This window comes from Magnolia sinica, chromosome 19 (assembly GCF_029962835.1).
Source record: "Magnolia sinica isolate HGM2019 chromosome 19, MsV1, whole genome shotgun sequence".
NCBI lineage: Eukaryota > Viridiplantae > Streptophyta > Magnoliopsida > Magnoliales > Magnoliaceae > Magnolia > Magnolia sinica.
This window is the reverse complement of record NC_080591.1, coordinates 37087976-37105167: the sequence shown is the minus strand read 5'-3', so window position 1 is coordinate 37105167 and position 17192 is coordinate 37087976. Positions and strand designations below refer to the sequence as shown.

The window sequence follows — 17192 nt, the reverse complement described above, 5'->3', positions numbered from 1 at the left end:
TTGACGGTCTAAAAGTGGTCCGGGGTCGACTTAAGCAATCACGGATGTGTACAGACCCGATCTCAACGATCGTTTTCGACAAATTTCGCCAATTGGCGAAACTGGACAACCTAAGCTTGTTTGTACATTTTTCTCACACCGACCTAGATCTAAATACATCAGCGTACATCGTGTGACTATAACCTAGGTCTGGTTTAATGCAAATCATGCTTTGATACCAACTTATAACGCTTTGAAAATCGGGGGTCAAGTAAAAGTCCAACTCCCGAGTTTCAGCGCATCACTAATGCAACATATTTAATGATGATTAAATGTTGTCTATATTAGTGCTTAAAACATGAATACGATTAAGCCAAACAACAAAACATAATCCAGGGATAGTTGTAATACTCAAGCGGAAGACTGACTCAAATATGTATAACTCTACAAATCAGTATAAGTCCCCAAAGTATGTATGCATTGCCAGGTCAATAATTACATGTATTATTTCAAAATACAAAATGTTAAAAATGTAATAGTCCGCTACAAGTATAACCCTGAAGCCACGTCGATTTAGAACTATCTACAAGAACCAGCCTGAATACTGCATATATGAGAATGCCTCCTCATCATCCTTAAAGTCCAGCTCCACCTCGCAGGCTATGCCATCATCTGAACCTACAACAGGGTCTGGTTGGTGTTTGAGACACCGTCCCGTAATGTGGGAGTGAGTGATCAACTCAGTGGAATAATAAAGCAAAGGTTAACATGTTATCAATTCAGTCAAGCAGTAATGATAAAGCAATACAATCGAACATCCCTAAGTACTCTGATTAATGCAGGAATGGTATGAATAAATGATGCATGCCCTCGCCTGCACTCCTTTAGCGATCTTCATCTAATGGTCACGCATGTCAATCACTTTCTCGTGCTCTCTACACATCGCCAAACGGCACATGCAATGTGGTGCATGATTATGATTACCAAGTTCTTATTAGTCCTTTTCATACAACAGGATTGGGATGCTAAGGTACCTCCTTTATATTAATTCCCAAACAAGGATCCATTCTAAGGTGGTCAGTCCTAGTAATTCTCATACGATATTGCGGTTCTAGGTCGCTGCAAAGGGCTCGTCACCTTATTAGTGCAAGCCTAGTGTACTCTTGTTGCTACTTAAGGGCTCGTCGCCTCTACGCGGTCTTAGAGTACGCTCGAGGTCACTATAAAGGGTTCGTCACCTTATTAGTGTAAGCCGACAGCTTGAATACAGTGTCCCTTATCACCGTATTCAGCTCACGAGGCTGTGTTGCTCACTGGACACTACGGGGAGGCTCGCTACCCCAGCGTAGGCTAACAGCTCGACCACAGTGTCTCATACCACCATGTCCGGCTCATGAGTCTTAGCGGATCGAGGTACCAAGGTTAAAGGGATTTTCACTAGTGAGTTTGGTACCTCAGATTCAAGCAGTAGCGTCCATACATGGTAAACATACATTGGGTCAATCGGGTTACTTGACGAGCTCGACTGGTATGAGCGCACATCGAATTGATTGACACGAAGTGCATGAGCACTCTGTGTAGCCTAACCACCGTCGACAACTGAAGTACAGCTTGGACTCATCAAACACGTGCTGTGGGGTGAAAACAACCTCACCCACCAAATCAGGGCTGTTACCGATTGCCTGGACTATATCGCAGTCCCAAACACATTCAATTATAACAAGTATTTGTATGAAATAGTCAAAGCAGTAATAAATATATAATTCCAATCCTACAACCATTTGAGCATATTATGAAGTACAACATACACAGGAATTCACAAATGCACATTTAATAAGTAAAACAGACAATATAATATAAATTGCATGGAGGAAATCATACACATAGCCAAGGTAGTTGAGAATCTTATCTCAACACCCAAATAAAGTACAATTTATTACACACTTGTTCATTCAGACATTTTTACGAATACTTAGACTACATATTCCAACATACATGACGTATGTTGGTGATAGAACGTATTAGGGCAAATCCTTTCACTAAGGAATTGTCATGTGTACCTCAACTATATGTCTACAATAGTTAATCATGGCAAAACCATAACCAAAATCCATACTCATACAAACATTTCAACAAACACAAGAATACATTATTTTTAACATAGTTCATATATATGTGTAAAGTACGGGAAACAACGTGTCTAAGCATGTGATAGCAATTCAAGTTAGGCATAAATCATTAACTGACATTTAAAGCCTTGAAAACTATAACCTAAATATTTATAGTCCGCACTTTTCGCCGGTAGACTCGTAGCGAACTCAGTTTTAAAAGCTAAGTCTTGCCTATGGCACCACAATAACCTATAACAGGGAATAAGTTAGCTAATTCATCTATTACGCTAGTCGGAAACCCTAAGACAAGTTAGGGTTAGATTTTCTTACCTAAGCATGGAGTCAGAATCGCCTGTATAGCGATATAGGAATGGCGGTTAAGTGCGTGGAATAGCGGGATCGAATCCCAGGAAGAATCTCCAACTCTCACTCTCATTTTCTCTCTTTTTCCTTCTCTTTTCTCTTCTCTCTCTCCTAAGGTTTCTTAAATTCGTATGAGGTGAGAGAAAGAGGGTTTAAGGTCCTTATATAGGGCCAGGACTGATGGAAATGACCCCAGGGCCAAGGTATACTTAGGTTATATCCAAAGGGCGTCTGTTTTAGCCCAACGGAGCACTTTTGGTGGCCCCTCTTCTGCGTGCAGTCAGACTTAAGCTCCCTGACATTGGATCTAGGTTAGGCTGAGTTTTCATTCCGATCAGGTTTGCAGATCGACCGTGGCGGACCCGTTTCAGTTCAACGGTCACGGTCACTCGATTGGGGTCACAAGTACACCGACATGTGTGGAAAATTTTTTCTAATCCGAGGGTGTATTTGGGTCAGATTCTGATAGTCTGAATCCTTATATTTGACCCGCAAGTGACATAACTCAGATTACTTAAATTCGAATTTTATTTCTAAATATTTTCACGTTTCTCACACACTTCACTTCGGGCTCAAGTTGTGCATTTCTAGACACAATTAAGACTTAATTTTCAAGGGGGTTGTCAAGTCCAGTAATGCAGTCATAACTGTATAGGTTTACGGTTATCGGATTTTCGACGTACGGTCCAAGTCCGATATGAAGTTTTAAGATGCTCCTAAGAGCAACGGGGTTTTGAGATGGATTCTAGATTTCAGGGTAATGTAGCGTCAATGATTTTGCACGTTTTGGATCTTGAAGATCATATTTAAAGTGATTAGTGCTAATTTCACAAGTATTCTAGTTTAGCACTTGCTAATATTAACCTAATTTCTAAAGGTTTTGGTCCTGGGTGATTTCTGCTTGAGGTAGTACTCGGATCCTTGTACGGATTTTTTCGAGACGTTACTTATATAGTGGTTCAGCTACTTGCCTACTCTACTCCTGGCAGACACATTCTCTCCTAAAGTGTACCGGATTTCACTATCCAATAGTTTTAAATCAGGTTAACCATAAACCTTCATAACCTACACAAAGTTAACAAAGGGACCTACACAAGGTTCCCTTAAATGCCTACACAATGCGTCGAGTCCTACCTAAGGACACAACTGGAAGCCTACACAAGGTAACTCGTCTTACATAAGGACCACGTATTCTCTTGTTGGAGGCCTATAAAGAGGTCTTGGCGAGTTTGTTACTCAAACTCTGAATCCCAATCCTAAACAAGGAAATGGCTTCAAACTCGACGGATTCTGTATACTTACAAATAAGTGAGTGAGTCCCTTTCTCGCATGATGTGAAGATCTTCGATGATGACGAAGAGTCTTCAGCTCCCTTGAACCGTAACCGCTTCTAATGCTTCGATGAATGGTCTGAGGTTGTGAGGTTTAGGGTTTTGTTATTTTCTATTTATAAGATATGATCTTAAACACACACAGAGAAGGTTCTCATGAGTTATGCATTCAAGAGTTCTAATACTAAGATTTACCTACAAAGAGGTTAGTTGGAAACTCAATGAATGCTAGAGTTCATAATTCAATCTAAGCACATAAGATGATGAGTTAATGCTTATTTCAAGATTGAATGATGAACTCTAATAGGAAAGAAGGAATGAGGAAGATTGTATAATCTCTATGAAGCAACTCTCTCAAACTCTCTTGATTTTTAGCTCACTTTACTAAGAGGCAACCTATGGTATTTATAAAGAAGAAATCTCAATGGTAAAAAAATGGACAGAAATCTGTCATTGTCGATGCTATCGAGTAGACTTCAATTCCATCGAAATTTGAATTTCGATGGTATTGAGCCTACGTCGATTGCATCGATTTCCTACACACATATATTCATTTTTGTGTAGAATATATTCTGCTTGATTTTATCGAGTACCCTTCAATTCTATCGACGTGCACTTCTACATCATTGAGAGGTAGTTCGATCAAATCGGGTTTCCTTCTGAAAATTACCTTTGGTTGCTGAAAGATTTTGTCATGATATTCGATGCAATCGATCATCATTCGATGCTATCGAATTTTGAATTTTGATGTCAACAAATGGTATTCGATGTGATCAAAGAGATGTATTTTCTTGGATGGTTTGCTAGACAAAATGTTCCTTATTTTTGATGTAATCGAACAGGCTTCGATACTATCGAGAACTTACTCTCGATGTAATCGAATGTGACTCGATTATATTGATGACCACTTTTAGAATGTTTTCTATGCAGAGGGAGTGCCCTAAGTCGATGTCATCGAATAGGGTTCAATTCTATCAAAATTTGAATTTCGATAAGATCGAACTCCATTCGATATAATCGAGATTTCTCAATAGATGGTTTTTTTGTTGCTGGACAGAATGGGCCTATTTCTCGATGCAATCGAACCATGTTCAATAAAATAAAAAATGACTTCTATTGCAAATTGATGCAATCGATTTTACCTGTGTACTTCATGTTTTACTCCTCTAACATTCTAAGTGTTCAACACTTGAGCTTACTAAAGATGTTTTTCAATGAATTGAAGGTAAGACTAAGTTAAATGGGGTTCGTTTACCTCAAAGGTTTGGTTAGGGAAGTGATACTTCATTTACCTATTTGGAGCACTCAAGCTTCTTCTTGGTTGATGTCTTGATCTTGTAATCTTTATCTTGAGGCTCACTTGAAGACTGACTCAACACTCACGTAATTTGACAAACCAGGGCACTTTCAAGCATATGTGTCAATGGTCAAAGTTCACATGTGTGAAGATCTTTGTCTATACATATTGTTGATGATAGCCCACATGCATTAAAAAAGAATGTCTATGAGGGCCAAAGCCCAAGCAGAACTCTATTTAAGTCAGAAGACTCCAAAGATTCCCCATTAGGCTTGGACATTCCCCCTCTCACTCATTTTTCTATCTCCTCAACACTTATCTCCCTCTACCCTTGGGTGTGTAGATGTTTAGTGGAGGAATTACCATAGCCCCTAGAACTAGTAGTGATCCATCCCTAGAGGCTAAAGCTCTTATTTTAAGAATCATAAACAAAAGATTTAAAGAGAAAATGAACTTGAAGAAAGATCATCATATCCATTAAGGTATGATTTATGATTAAAAAGTGTTTTCATTACATATTTGATAATGCCTAAATATTGCATATTTATCATCAAAAGTACACTAGTATTAGATACATTTAAGTGTTAAATCGATTCAATATGATATATTTTTACGTGCGAGGTAATTCGGAAGCTTAAGATGAATACATGCTTCAAGAATGATTTAAAGCTCAAAAAGTTATTAAGCTTAAAGATAATGAAGAATTGGAGATTTGGATGACATTAATGAAGAATTTACATGCAAAAAATTCAAGAAAATAAAATATAAAGGATGAAAAAAGGACTGATAAATCATGCAGTGCATTAACAGAAATAACAAATTGTTCGGTCTCACCTAAGGTTTGTTCGATTTGACCGAAAGTGCTTAGAACAGTCAAACAAGAAATCGTGATTTTTAGAGTTAATTCGGTTCGACATTCAGTTCGAACGAAGTTAGGTTCAGTACCACCAAAGGATGTTTTGATCCGACTTGAGGGAGAATAAAGACTTCAGAAGAATTTGAAGAAATTTAACACCAATCGAGGGACTCAGTTGGTGCGATCGAAGTGATGTTCGGTGCGACAGAAGGCAATAGTCGGTGCAACTGAAGCATAAAAAAGTGCGAACTTTTGAAGTAGGTTCTAAGTGGGTGTGGATTTTTCCTATTTAAATGGGTGCTTTAAGCTATTCTAAACATGAATTGGGGCTTGGGAGAGAGACCTAGGGGTAGTGGAGCTTCCACGAATCCGTTATTCTTCTTTAATCTTTCGGTTCTAATTTATTGATTTTAGTTTTTCTTTTGTTTTTTGTTCTAGGAAGTCAGCCATGCTAGGTTAATCCCTTAGCTAAGACTAAGGGATTAAACTTATAATTCTATTACAATATTTAGTTTATTTGATTCAATAACATTAGTTTGAATGATAATAGTAGATTGAAATATATTTGGATTTAATTTGAAGTTTTTTAATTATTTATTTCTGAATTTGTTGTGCACTACGGGTACAGTGAATGCTTTGATTTAACAATTATTTAGTATGAATTAGAGAATGATTCAGTATGTATAGTCGATTGATCTATTATCGCCTAAGGGTGCTTTAGACGCTTTTGATTCCTTACGATTGATTGATTGCTTGCCTCCAAGTGCAGAGGTTCGTAAGTAATATCCTGTGAATACATGGTCGATCCCACATGGAGATGAATAGCGAGAAGGAAAAAATCAAATGCAAAACAAACTAAGTAATAAAAACTAAACTGATTATTTAATTTTGAAATTTTGAATAGATGTAATTCAACTAAATTAAAATAACAACCAAGCTTCAAAGTTTCACACGTAGGTTAATGTTCCAAAATCATGATGACTTGGATAACACAACTAAGATCTGAGCACTATGGTCAGCCTAATTGGAAAATAAAATAATTTAAATATTTTAATAAATGATATAAAAGATTAGAAAATAATGGATTTGCACCATTGACATATATTCTTAAGCACCAGTGATTTTAAGTATCAATATCTATAGGATAATGAATATCAAAGAAATATAACAGGTTGAGAACCTCTGCTATCTGGGAAATTTGATTGATCTAGGGTAAGCCTATCCATCAATATGGATCTCATATGATGGAAACATATGGATCTTAAAAGAGGATAAAAAATAAAACCTAAATAATAGATAACATGCATACACTATTCTTCTCATCATTAAAACAATCAATTATTATAATCTTAAAGAATTAGTAAACCCATGTGCTTCCCTTCTAACTTGGGCTAGAAGGAACTTAGAAAAACATAATTAAATTGTAGAAATAAAAAGCAATAAGAAAGAAAAAATACAAATAGAAAATATCTATAAAAAAATAACTTATAAAGCTTTAATAAAACTAAAAACTCTTTAAAAACTTTGGAATGCCTTGAATGATGCTTAGGAATGCCCTAGGAAGCCCTATTTATAAGTAAGGAACTGCAATTTTCATACAAAGTTGAAAAACCTTAGAAACCGCCTCAAATATACATTATTTTTCCAAAATAGACTTCTTGGTACACAGTTTGTTTAAAATAGATTTTCTCCTGCGCAGTTTTCCAAAATAGACCTCAGAGCTTCAAAATACACTTTTCAGGACGATTTCAAGATTCATCACTTCAAATCTTCGATTTTCTTCATTCTTCACTTGATTTTCTTGGATATTTAGGGTGTAAATTCTTTAATCTTGGTCTCCTAAGATCCATCCCTTATCTTGATGATTCTTGAGCACTAAATCCATGCTTTTAGTACTCTTTTTCAATCCAAGCACTTAAATCCACCTTGCAACACATACATGAGTAACATAGAATATTAAGCGGATTCATGTTCATAAAACCAAGATATAAATGGGGAAAATTATGCAATATTTATGTCTCAACACACCCCCCAACCAGCATTTTGCTAGTCACGAGCAAAATAATCGAAGAAAAATAAAAATTAATTCTATAAACAAAATTAAAATGAAAATAAAATTCTAACCACACCACTTTCGCAGGTAATATCAATTGCATTTAGCGTATGCAAGAAGCCTTTAACCCCTAGGTTTTCCCTAGTGGATGAGTTATGGTCTCGTGAGGGTTTCCAGAAATATTACCCACAAACATTGAAAATATGAAAAATAATTCAACACTCGGAAATTTATACAATTATGCCTCCATTCATCATATGAATTTCAAAACAAAACAATACTTACTCTAAGTATGAAGTTAAGTAGAATCTCAATTTTCTAATCCATTACATCCTTGAGTTTAAAGACTTAATCAAAATTTAGAATAGTTATGATCTAATATCGTTAGGTGCTCCGTGACACTAGTCTAACTTTGAGAAATACCTATGTTCCCTATCCTAACTCCTTTCAATCATCCCAAGAATATGAAATCTCTAGTAATTTCATTTTTTTCATGACATTTCTTCTTTTATCATCATATCCTTATTATTATAGACCACTCTTAGATGAAGATTCCCACCGGGTTTACTTCATAACATAAGGTATCATACTTGTAATGGTAACAGTAATGGATACTTAAGTATCCGTATTCTGGATTACTGACACGATTGTTATGGTCATTGCATTCATGCTCTATAATGAAAAAAAAAATTCATCATTTTTTTCCCTTTAATATTCTTTCTTTTAAGCATATATCAATGGTACTAGTTCATTCAACCTCGTTTGAATCAAAATTTGTTATTCTAGTTCACATATCATATTCCTCACTTAGTTAGTTAGGGTGTATTGTGAATTCAGTACGTCAAATTACAACTCACTTTAAACTAGTGATTAGATAATTAAACTCGAGTTTATAATTTTCAGTTATTAGATTTCTAACTACTATCAACCTAAACTAAGTATTAACTTTGCCTTTGAAATTCGTAAAATATCATCTTCACATTCTTGTATATAAAAATATTATTTTAAAAATGTTGAAAACATTTTTCCCATAAACCTAAAAAAATAAACTTAAACCTAACAAGAACCTAAAAATTTTAAAAAAAAAAACTGAAACAAAAAAAAACCTTCACATGGATGACTCCACACTCCCAACCTAAAATCTACATTGTCCCCAATGTAATGATAATGTAATGTAGAAAACAATAAAAATAAAAGAAAGGGTGAATAGTACCTACCATGAAAAACTCACCTGCTATGTGACACTAAAAAGAATTGAATATGATACAAATCCAACAGAAATACTCTATCAAACAAGGAGCATTAATCTGAATATTCTGGCTCATGAAGAGGGAAGGACTCCTTTCCCAAATGAAAGTTTTTCATATAAGGCTTCAATCTCTGACCATTAACCTTGTACACATTGCCATTATGTGAATTCTCAATTTTGACAGCCCCATGAGTATAAACATTCTTCACAATGAAGGAGCCTGTCCATCTTGATCTTAACTTTTTCGAAAATAACTGGAGACAGAAATTGTACAATAGGACCTTTTGCTGAGGTTCAAAATTCTTCCTCAAGATATTTTTGTCATGAAAAGCTTTGGTCCTCTCTTTATAGGTTTTAGAACTTTCATAGGAATCTCTCATTAACTCTTCTAATTCATTCAACTCTAATTTCCTTTGTCTACTTGTTTGGTCTATATCAAAGTTTAATTTCTTCATTGCCCAGTAGGCTTTATGTTCCAATTCCACAAGTAAGTGGCAAGCCTTTCCATACACCAATCTGTATGGAGACATTCTAATCGGGATCTTATAAGCAGTCCTATAAGCCCATAAAGCGTCGGATAGTCTGAGGGACCAATCCTTCCTATCTGGCCTTATAGTTTTTTCTAAAATGTGTTTGATTTCCCGATTAGAAATCTCAGCTTGCCCATTCGTTTGTGGGTGGTATGGGGTGCTCACTTTATGCTTGATGTCATATTTCTTCATCAAAGCCTCAAATGTCATATTACAAAAGTGAGACCCGTCATCACTAATGATAGCCTTTGGAGTTCCAAATCTAGAAAAAATATTTTCCTCGAGGAATCGTATGACCACTTTGTTGTCATTCGTCCTACTTGGAACTGCCTCAATTCACTTTAAAACATAGTCCACACCAACTAATATAAAAATAAATCCAAAAGAAGATGGAAATGAGCCCATAAAATCAATACCCCAACAATAAAAAATCTCCAATGGTAAAATTGGGGATAAAGGCATCTTATTGCGCCGGGACACTCTTCCCAACCTTTGACATCTATCACAAGCAATACAGAAAGTATGAGTGTCTTTAAACATGGTGGGCCAGTAAAAACCACACTGCAGGATTTTTGCAGTGGTTTTCTTAGCAGAAAAATGGCCACCGCATGCTTTCATGTGACAAAAGGAAATAACACTCTGAACTTCATCCTCTGGGACACAACGTCTAAAAATCTAATCAGTCCCATATTTATATAAATACGGGTCATCCCAGAAGAAATTCCTAACCTCAGTTTCAAAACGCTTCCTATTTTGTGACTTCCAATGATATGGCATTTTTTCGTTGCAAGATAGTTCACTATATCCGCATACCAAGGCAATTTGGAGATCGCAAATAATTGTTCATCAGGGAAAGTGTCCTGGATATACATCTCCTCAGTGGAATCATCTAACACCAATCTAGAAAGGTGATCGGCCACTACATTTTCTACTCATTTCTTATCTTTTATCTCTAAGTCAAATTCTTACTACTGCAAGCAACTCTTTTTCAGTTGTTGAGTAGTTCACTTAGGCCGAGTTTAGAGTTCTACTCGCATAGCGAATAACATAGGGCTATTTATCTTTGCCTTGGCCCAAAACAGCCCCTATGGCATAATCACTTGCATCGCGCATTAGTTCAAAAGGAAGTATCCAATCTGGCGGACGTATGATAGGTGCAGTGGTAAGGGATGATTTAATTTTTATTAAAGGTACTTGCACACTAATCTGTCCACTTAAATGGAATATCCTTTTGAAGAAGATTAGTCAAGGGTCCAGTAATGACACTGAGGTCCTTGATGAATCTTATATAAAAACCAGCATGCCCTATAAGTGATTTAATATCTCTAACAGTTCAGGGAATAGGTAGATTAGCTATAATGTCGAGTTTTGAGCGATTTACCTCGATTCCATTTTTGGAGATAACATGCCCAAAACAATTTCCTTTTGAACCATAAAATGACATTTCTCACAATTTAAGACAAGGTGTTTCTCTTCACACCTAGATAAGACAAGAGATAAATTGTTGAGGCATTCCTCAAAACTACTCCCAAATATAGAGAAGTCGTCCATGAAAACATCAAGAAACTTCCCAACCATATTTGAAAAAATACTTAACATACACCGTTGGAAAGTTGTTGGGGCATTACACAATCCAAATGGCATTCATTTGAAAGCAAATGTTCCAAATAGACAAGTTAACATGGTTTTCTCTTGGTCTTCCAGGGCTATATCTATTTGGTTATATCCAGAATATCCATCAAGAAAACTATATAATGAGTGACCTGCTATCCTCTCTAAAACTTAATCAATGAATGGTAGAGGGAAATGGTCCTTCTTTGTGAGCTGGTTCAAATTTCTATAGTCAATGCAAACACACCAACCAGTGGTGACATGTGTTGGTATGAGTTCATTATTAGAATTCTACACAATAGTTATTCCGAATTTCTTTGGGACTACTTGAGTTAGACTCACCCAAACACTATTGGATATTGGGTAGATAATTTCCACATCTAATAATTTGATCACCTCATTTTTTACAACTTCCATCATGTTTGGATTGAGACGCCTCTGAGGTTGTCTAATTGGTTTGGCGTCCTCATCGAGGTAGATCTGATGGGTGCATATGGAAGGGCTTATACCCTTGATGTCAGAAATGGTCCAGCCCAAGGCTCCTTTGTTGTCCCTTATAACTTTTAACAATTAATCTCTTGATCCTTCTCTAAAAATGAAGAGATCACCACAGGATAAGTTTTATTTTCACCTAAGTATACATACTTAAGCTCATTTGGTAGTAGTTTTAAATTAAGCTTTGGAACATTGGTTGGTGATGGCAGAGGTCGCGAGTCCTCAATAGATAGGATTTGAGTCCGCGGTCTCCATTGGTACATACCAATGTCCTAGGTGGTAGTGCTCTCATTATCATTAGAAATTTCAGCCAGCACTTTTTCTAAATTAGAATTTTTTAAGTCCCCAATGACCTGAATCAATTCCTCAATCAGACTAGGTTCCAATTCCTCTTCTTCTATCAAGAAGTCCATGAAATTCAGCTCATGGATCTCATTATTATCAATGGACTACTTACATAGATTGAAAATATTTAGCTCTAGAGTCATGTTACCAAAAGACAAGTTCATCATTCCATTCCTACAATTTATGATTGCATTTGAAGTTGCTAGGAATGGGCGGCCTAAAATGATGGGAACTTAAGCACTAGCATTTATACATGGTTCAATGTCTAGTACAATAAAATCCATGGAGAAGTAGAATTTCTTCACTTGGACTAGCACGTCTTCTAAAATTTCCATTGGTACCTTAATAAAGCGGTCAACGAGTTGGAGTATAATCGTGGTTGGTTTAAGCTCGCCTAACCCCATTTGTTTGTAAATTGAAAAAGGTACTAAGTTGACACTTGCACCTAAATCTAGCAAAACATGCTCAATTTGAAAATTTCCAATAATACAAGGAATAGTGGGACTTCCCGAGTCTTTGTATTTAGGTACAACCCTTTATTGAATGATAACGCTCACTTTCTCAGTGAGGAAGGCCTTTTTGTGTACATTTAATTTTCTCTTTACGGTGTGCAAGTCCTTGATATATTTAGTATATGATGGAATTTGTCTAATGGCATCAAGCAGAGGAATATTGACAGTAACCTTTTAGAACACATCCAACACCTCTTGATATTTCATGGGGACAATTGGATTCTGAAGTCTAGATAGGAATGGAACTGGAGGTTCATATGACTTAGTCTCTTTATCCTTTTGTTATTATGGCTCTTGAACCATAGCCGGTTCATCATTTTCTTGAGACTGTGGCTCATCCTCCGGTATTTCTACCGGTTGCATTATCTTATTATCGACTTCTTTTCCACTTCTCAAGGTAATGATGGCCTTAGCTTGTTCATGTGTAGCTCACTTGGATTTGAGTCTCCAATAAAATGTGTGTTTCTAGGGTTTGGCACAGGTTGAGAAGGAAGGGTGCATTTTTTCCTAGCATTTAATTGAGTCTCAATCATAGCCACAGCTGTCTTTAATTCCTTATTTGATTGGATTAGAGACTGATTCATTTGAGCCTGAGAGTTCATGAATGCGGTCAATGCATCCTCCACAAATGATCGCTTTGGTGGGGGCACATATAATGCATTGTTAAGTGCCCCAAAGAAGTTTTGTGGAGGCATTTGAGGTGCATTGGGGGCATTAATTTGTGGTCCATTCTTCTAACTAAGATTAGGATGGTTACGCCAATTTGGATTATACGTGCTTCCCATTGGTTGCATAACTGAACTTTGGTAATTATTTGTAGCATTTGCTTGATCATGCTCATGCGTGATATTTTGTACAACTGAGATTATTGGACAATCCTTTGTGTCATGGTCTATACCACCACAAATGCTACAAAAATTACCTAAGGAAATGTTTGCTTTAACCAACCTTCCTAATTTCCAAGGCTTCGACCTTTCTAGCCAATGCAGCGAATTTTGCATTAAGGTTGTCTTCCTCTCTTAGGACATACATTCCCATTTTCTCTCTAGGAATGGGTCTAGTTTGGTCTGATTTAGCAGAGACATCCCATGTCTGCGTATTCTCTACTAACATATCTAGAAAATCCCAAGCCTCATTATGATCTTTGTCAAGAAAGGTTCCACCACACATCGTCTCTATGAACTGATGGGTATCCATGGTGAGCCCCTTTCGAAAAGTATTAATCACGTACCATGGTTCATAACCATGATGTGGACAAGTAATTAGAATGTCTTTGAAGCACTCCCAAGCTTTAAAAAATAGTTCATTCGCCTTTTGGGAGAATGACATGATTTCTTGTTTTAGTGCATTTGTTTTGTGCTTGGGAAAGAACTTTTTCAAAAACTCTCTACTCAAGGCTTATCATGAAGTGATGGTATTAGGTTTTAGAGAGTTGAGTCATGCTTTGGCCCGATCCTTTAGAGAAAATGAGAATAGCCTAAGCTTAAGTACATCCCTATTGCCATTATTTACTTGTAATGTTTACTTCCTCAAAGTCCTTGAGGTGCAAGTAGGGGGTTTTAGAATCCAGCCATGAAATTTAGGAATTAATTGAATCACACCTGCTTTAAAATCAATGTTCCCTATATGAGCAGAAAACACTATGCAAGATGGTAAAGTTGATCTCTCAGGGTGTAGATGTTCACGTAAAGTCCGTGGTTGGTTTAACACATTCCTGTGAACTTCATTTTCATCCTCAAGATGAGGATTATGTTGATTTTCTCTATTTTGATTTATAGTTGGATCTGACAAATTTGGATTTGGATTATTAATTGGGTCTGCCATGGAATCCAAGTGATGTTGAGTGCCTCTTTTAAGTGAATGATCAAGGCCTGGAACTAGTCCACCTTTTGAGGAGAGTCGATTGTTTTGATCCCTACTCCAACGGGACATAAACCATCAACACTACACAACAAATACCACTAATTCAAATAGCAAGTATGATACTTAAAATAAAAATAAAAACTTAATCAACAACCCAAGCGGCAGGGCCAGCTATGAGGGTTCAATCCACAAAGCAAAATAAATCAACAACCCAGGCGGCAGGGCTAACCATGAGAGTTCAGTCCACAAAGCAAAAAAATCAACAACCCAGGCGACAGGGCCGACCATGAGGGTTTAGTTCACAAAACAAAATAAATCAACAACCCAGGCGGCAGGGCCGACCATGAGAGTTCAATCCACAAAGTAAAAAAATCAATAACCCAGGCTGTTACGCCCCAAACTCGGAAACCGGGCTCACAAAATTCTCGATCGCCGAATCCGGCTCCGACAGCCTCCGTAGAACCCCATTCTCGGCTCCCGGCACCCATTTACCATGTTCTGATCCTAGGATCCTATAAGGAGGATTTCTAATATCAATTTGATTCATAATGAGCATAACTATAAGCATAACCCACGAACAATAACCACAAGAACACCATCACAAAATCCACTGTAATAAAAAACTTTGAATACAATGCGTATGAAGGGAAATACAAGATAATGATAATAACAGAAATTTCAAAAGTTCAGCGGCATACTCCAACTGCGACAAGGCTACGGCTGCGTCCTGGCGTCACCTGCATGCATCAATCGTGCATAAGCTTATAAAAAGCTTAGAGGGTGGTGTAAGTGTGTGCATAATATAAGCGTGCTCAGAATGCAAGGTCAGAGAAATGGGGAATCATGCTGATGAGTACATGAATGCAATCAGTCGTACCAAGGCTATGCAGTGCAAGATATGAATGTTATTGGCCATGTCAAGACCATGCGATGCGAGATGCAACTCAAGCATGCCAATCCTCACTCATATATCAGTACAGTTCTCATCTTGGATAATCACCGGGGTTCAGTACACTCCAAATGGTACTACCGCTCTCCTAGCCGCACAGTCCAAGTGAGCATAAGAAACCTCACTATCCGCCTAGCTAATAGTCTACTAATACCTATCCGACATGTCGATAGCGGACCCATTCACGAGCTAGTCAAACTCAGCCTAGTATTACCCCTACTCTCGGGAGAGTAAGGCCACACCCCTTTTCAATTGACCATGATACAGTGGGAGACGCGGCCTCCTGGTATTCAACCCTCGTGCGCTCATATATCCACTCAGTCTCGACTTTAGAGTCATCCTCTGGTACTATCGAGTTTAGAGATTTTCACCCAGGGACATCTATGATGCCGCGATGCTTAATAATAATATTTTCGGTATCCAATCCAGCCACCCATGATATGTCTGTGGAGGCTATGGCCCTGATGTCGCTAAGGCATACAATAATCACAATCACACAAATGCAAGTGCATGAATCATACTATCAGACATGCAACAATCCTATGTGTACCGAGCGCTCATGTGGGGCAACTTCGCCTATCAGGGAGCCCATAAACAATCTACCCGGAGGCATATGCTATAATTAGTCATTCCTCATATCAGGCATACATATGCTGCGTATGATCATGAATCATGGATCTATACTAAACAAGTTATGTGGTGATGGGCTCTGTCATAATGAAGACGGGCCTAGACAGCCTACGTGCTACAAGTATGGGCCTATCAATGGGCCCTAGGGAGAGTCATAATGCGGACATTTAACCAACATTATCCTTACAATGTGGACATCAAACCATCATTACTCCCAAGGCATAGCCCGTTATAAGGGTCAACACATACACCATGGTGGAATCATACTACAATGGGCCTTACGTACGTCCTATTGGGCCTTGACCCATGGGCATCCAGTACATCAAATGGGCCTCAGACGATGGGTCTCATATATATCAAAGTGGACCTCAGTGGGCGGGCCACAAATACATCAAGTTGGGCCTAATTACATGTCCTTGCATACATCACAATGGGCCCCATAACATGGGCATCATATCTATTAAGGTGGCCTCAACCACGAGCCTCATACGAATCAAGGTGGGCCTCATCAATGGGCCATAAATATGGTAAGTGGGCCACACTACATGGGTCACACTCAAATATAAGTGGTGATAACGACTTCCACCATTAAAATTCCCAAGGCCCGCCATAACATTTATTTCCCATCCAATCTGATTATAAGGTCCCAAAGGATTTCAATGGTAGTCGTTCGATCCTCACCGTGCAGTGTGGTCCACTTAATAAATAAATTTGTCTTATTTTTGCCTCAAGCCTTAAAATGTTATTTCAAAAATGGTTGGACGGTTTGGGTGAAACACATGCATCATGGTGGATCCCAAAGGGATGGAAAGGATGGACGGCATAGATGAGGTACATACCTCATGGTGGGGCCCACACTATGGAAGGTGTGGATACAATACATACATTAGTGGGTCCCATGTGGGGCCCACTATAACATTTATTTTTCACCCAATCGTATTAATAAGGTCATATAGACCTGGGGCCCATGGAAATGTTTATTTACACCCAACCTGTTTAAGAGGTCACACGGGCCAGG

The 17192-nt window shown here is 37.6% G+C and overlaps 1 non-coding gene across 1 annotated transcript; it reads left to right on the top strand.

Moving 5' to 3' along the window:
• The first annotated feature begins 13972 nt into the window (after positions 1-13972).
• On the top strand, positions 13973-14079 carry LOC131235814 (small nucleolar RNA R71). The gene has a single exon (XR_009166334.1). It is a non-coding gene; the product is annotated as a small nucleolar RNA R71 (small nucleolar RNA).
• The last annotated feature ends 3113 nt before the right edge of the window (positions 14080-17192 follow it).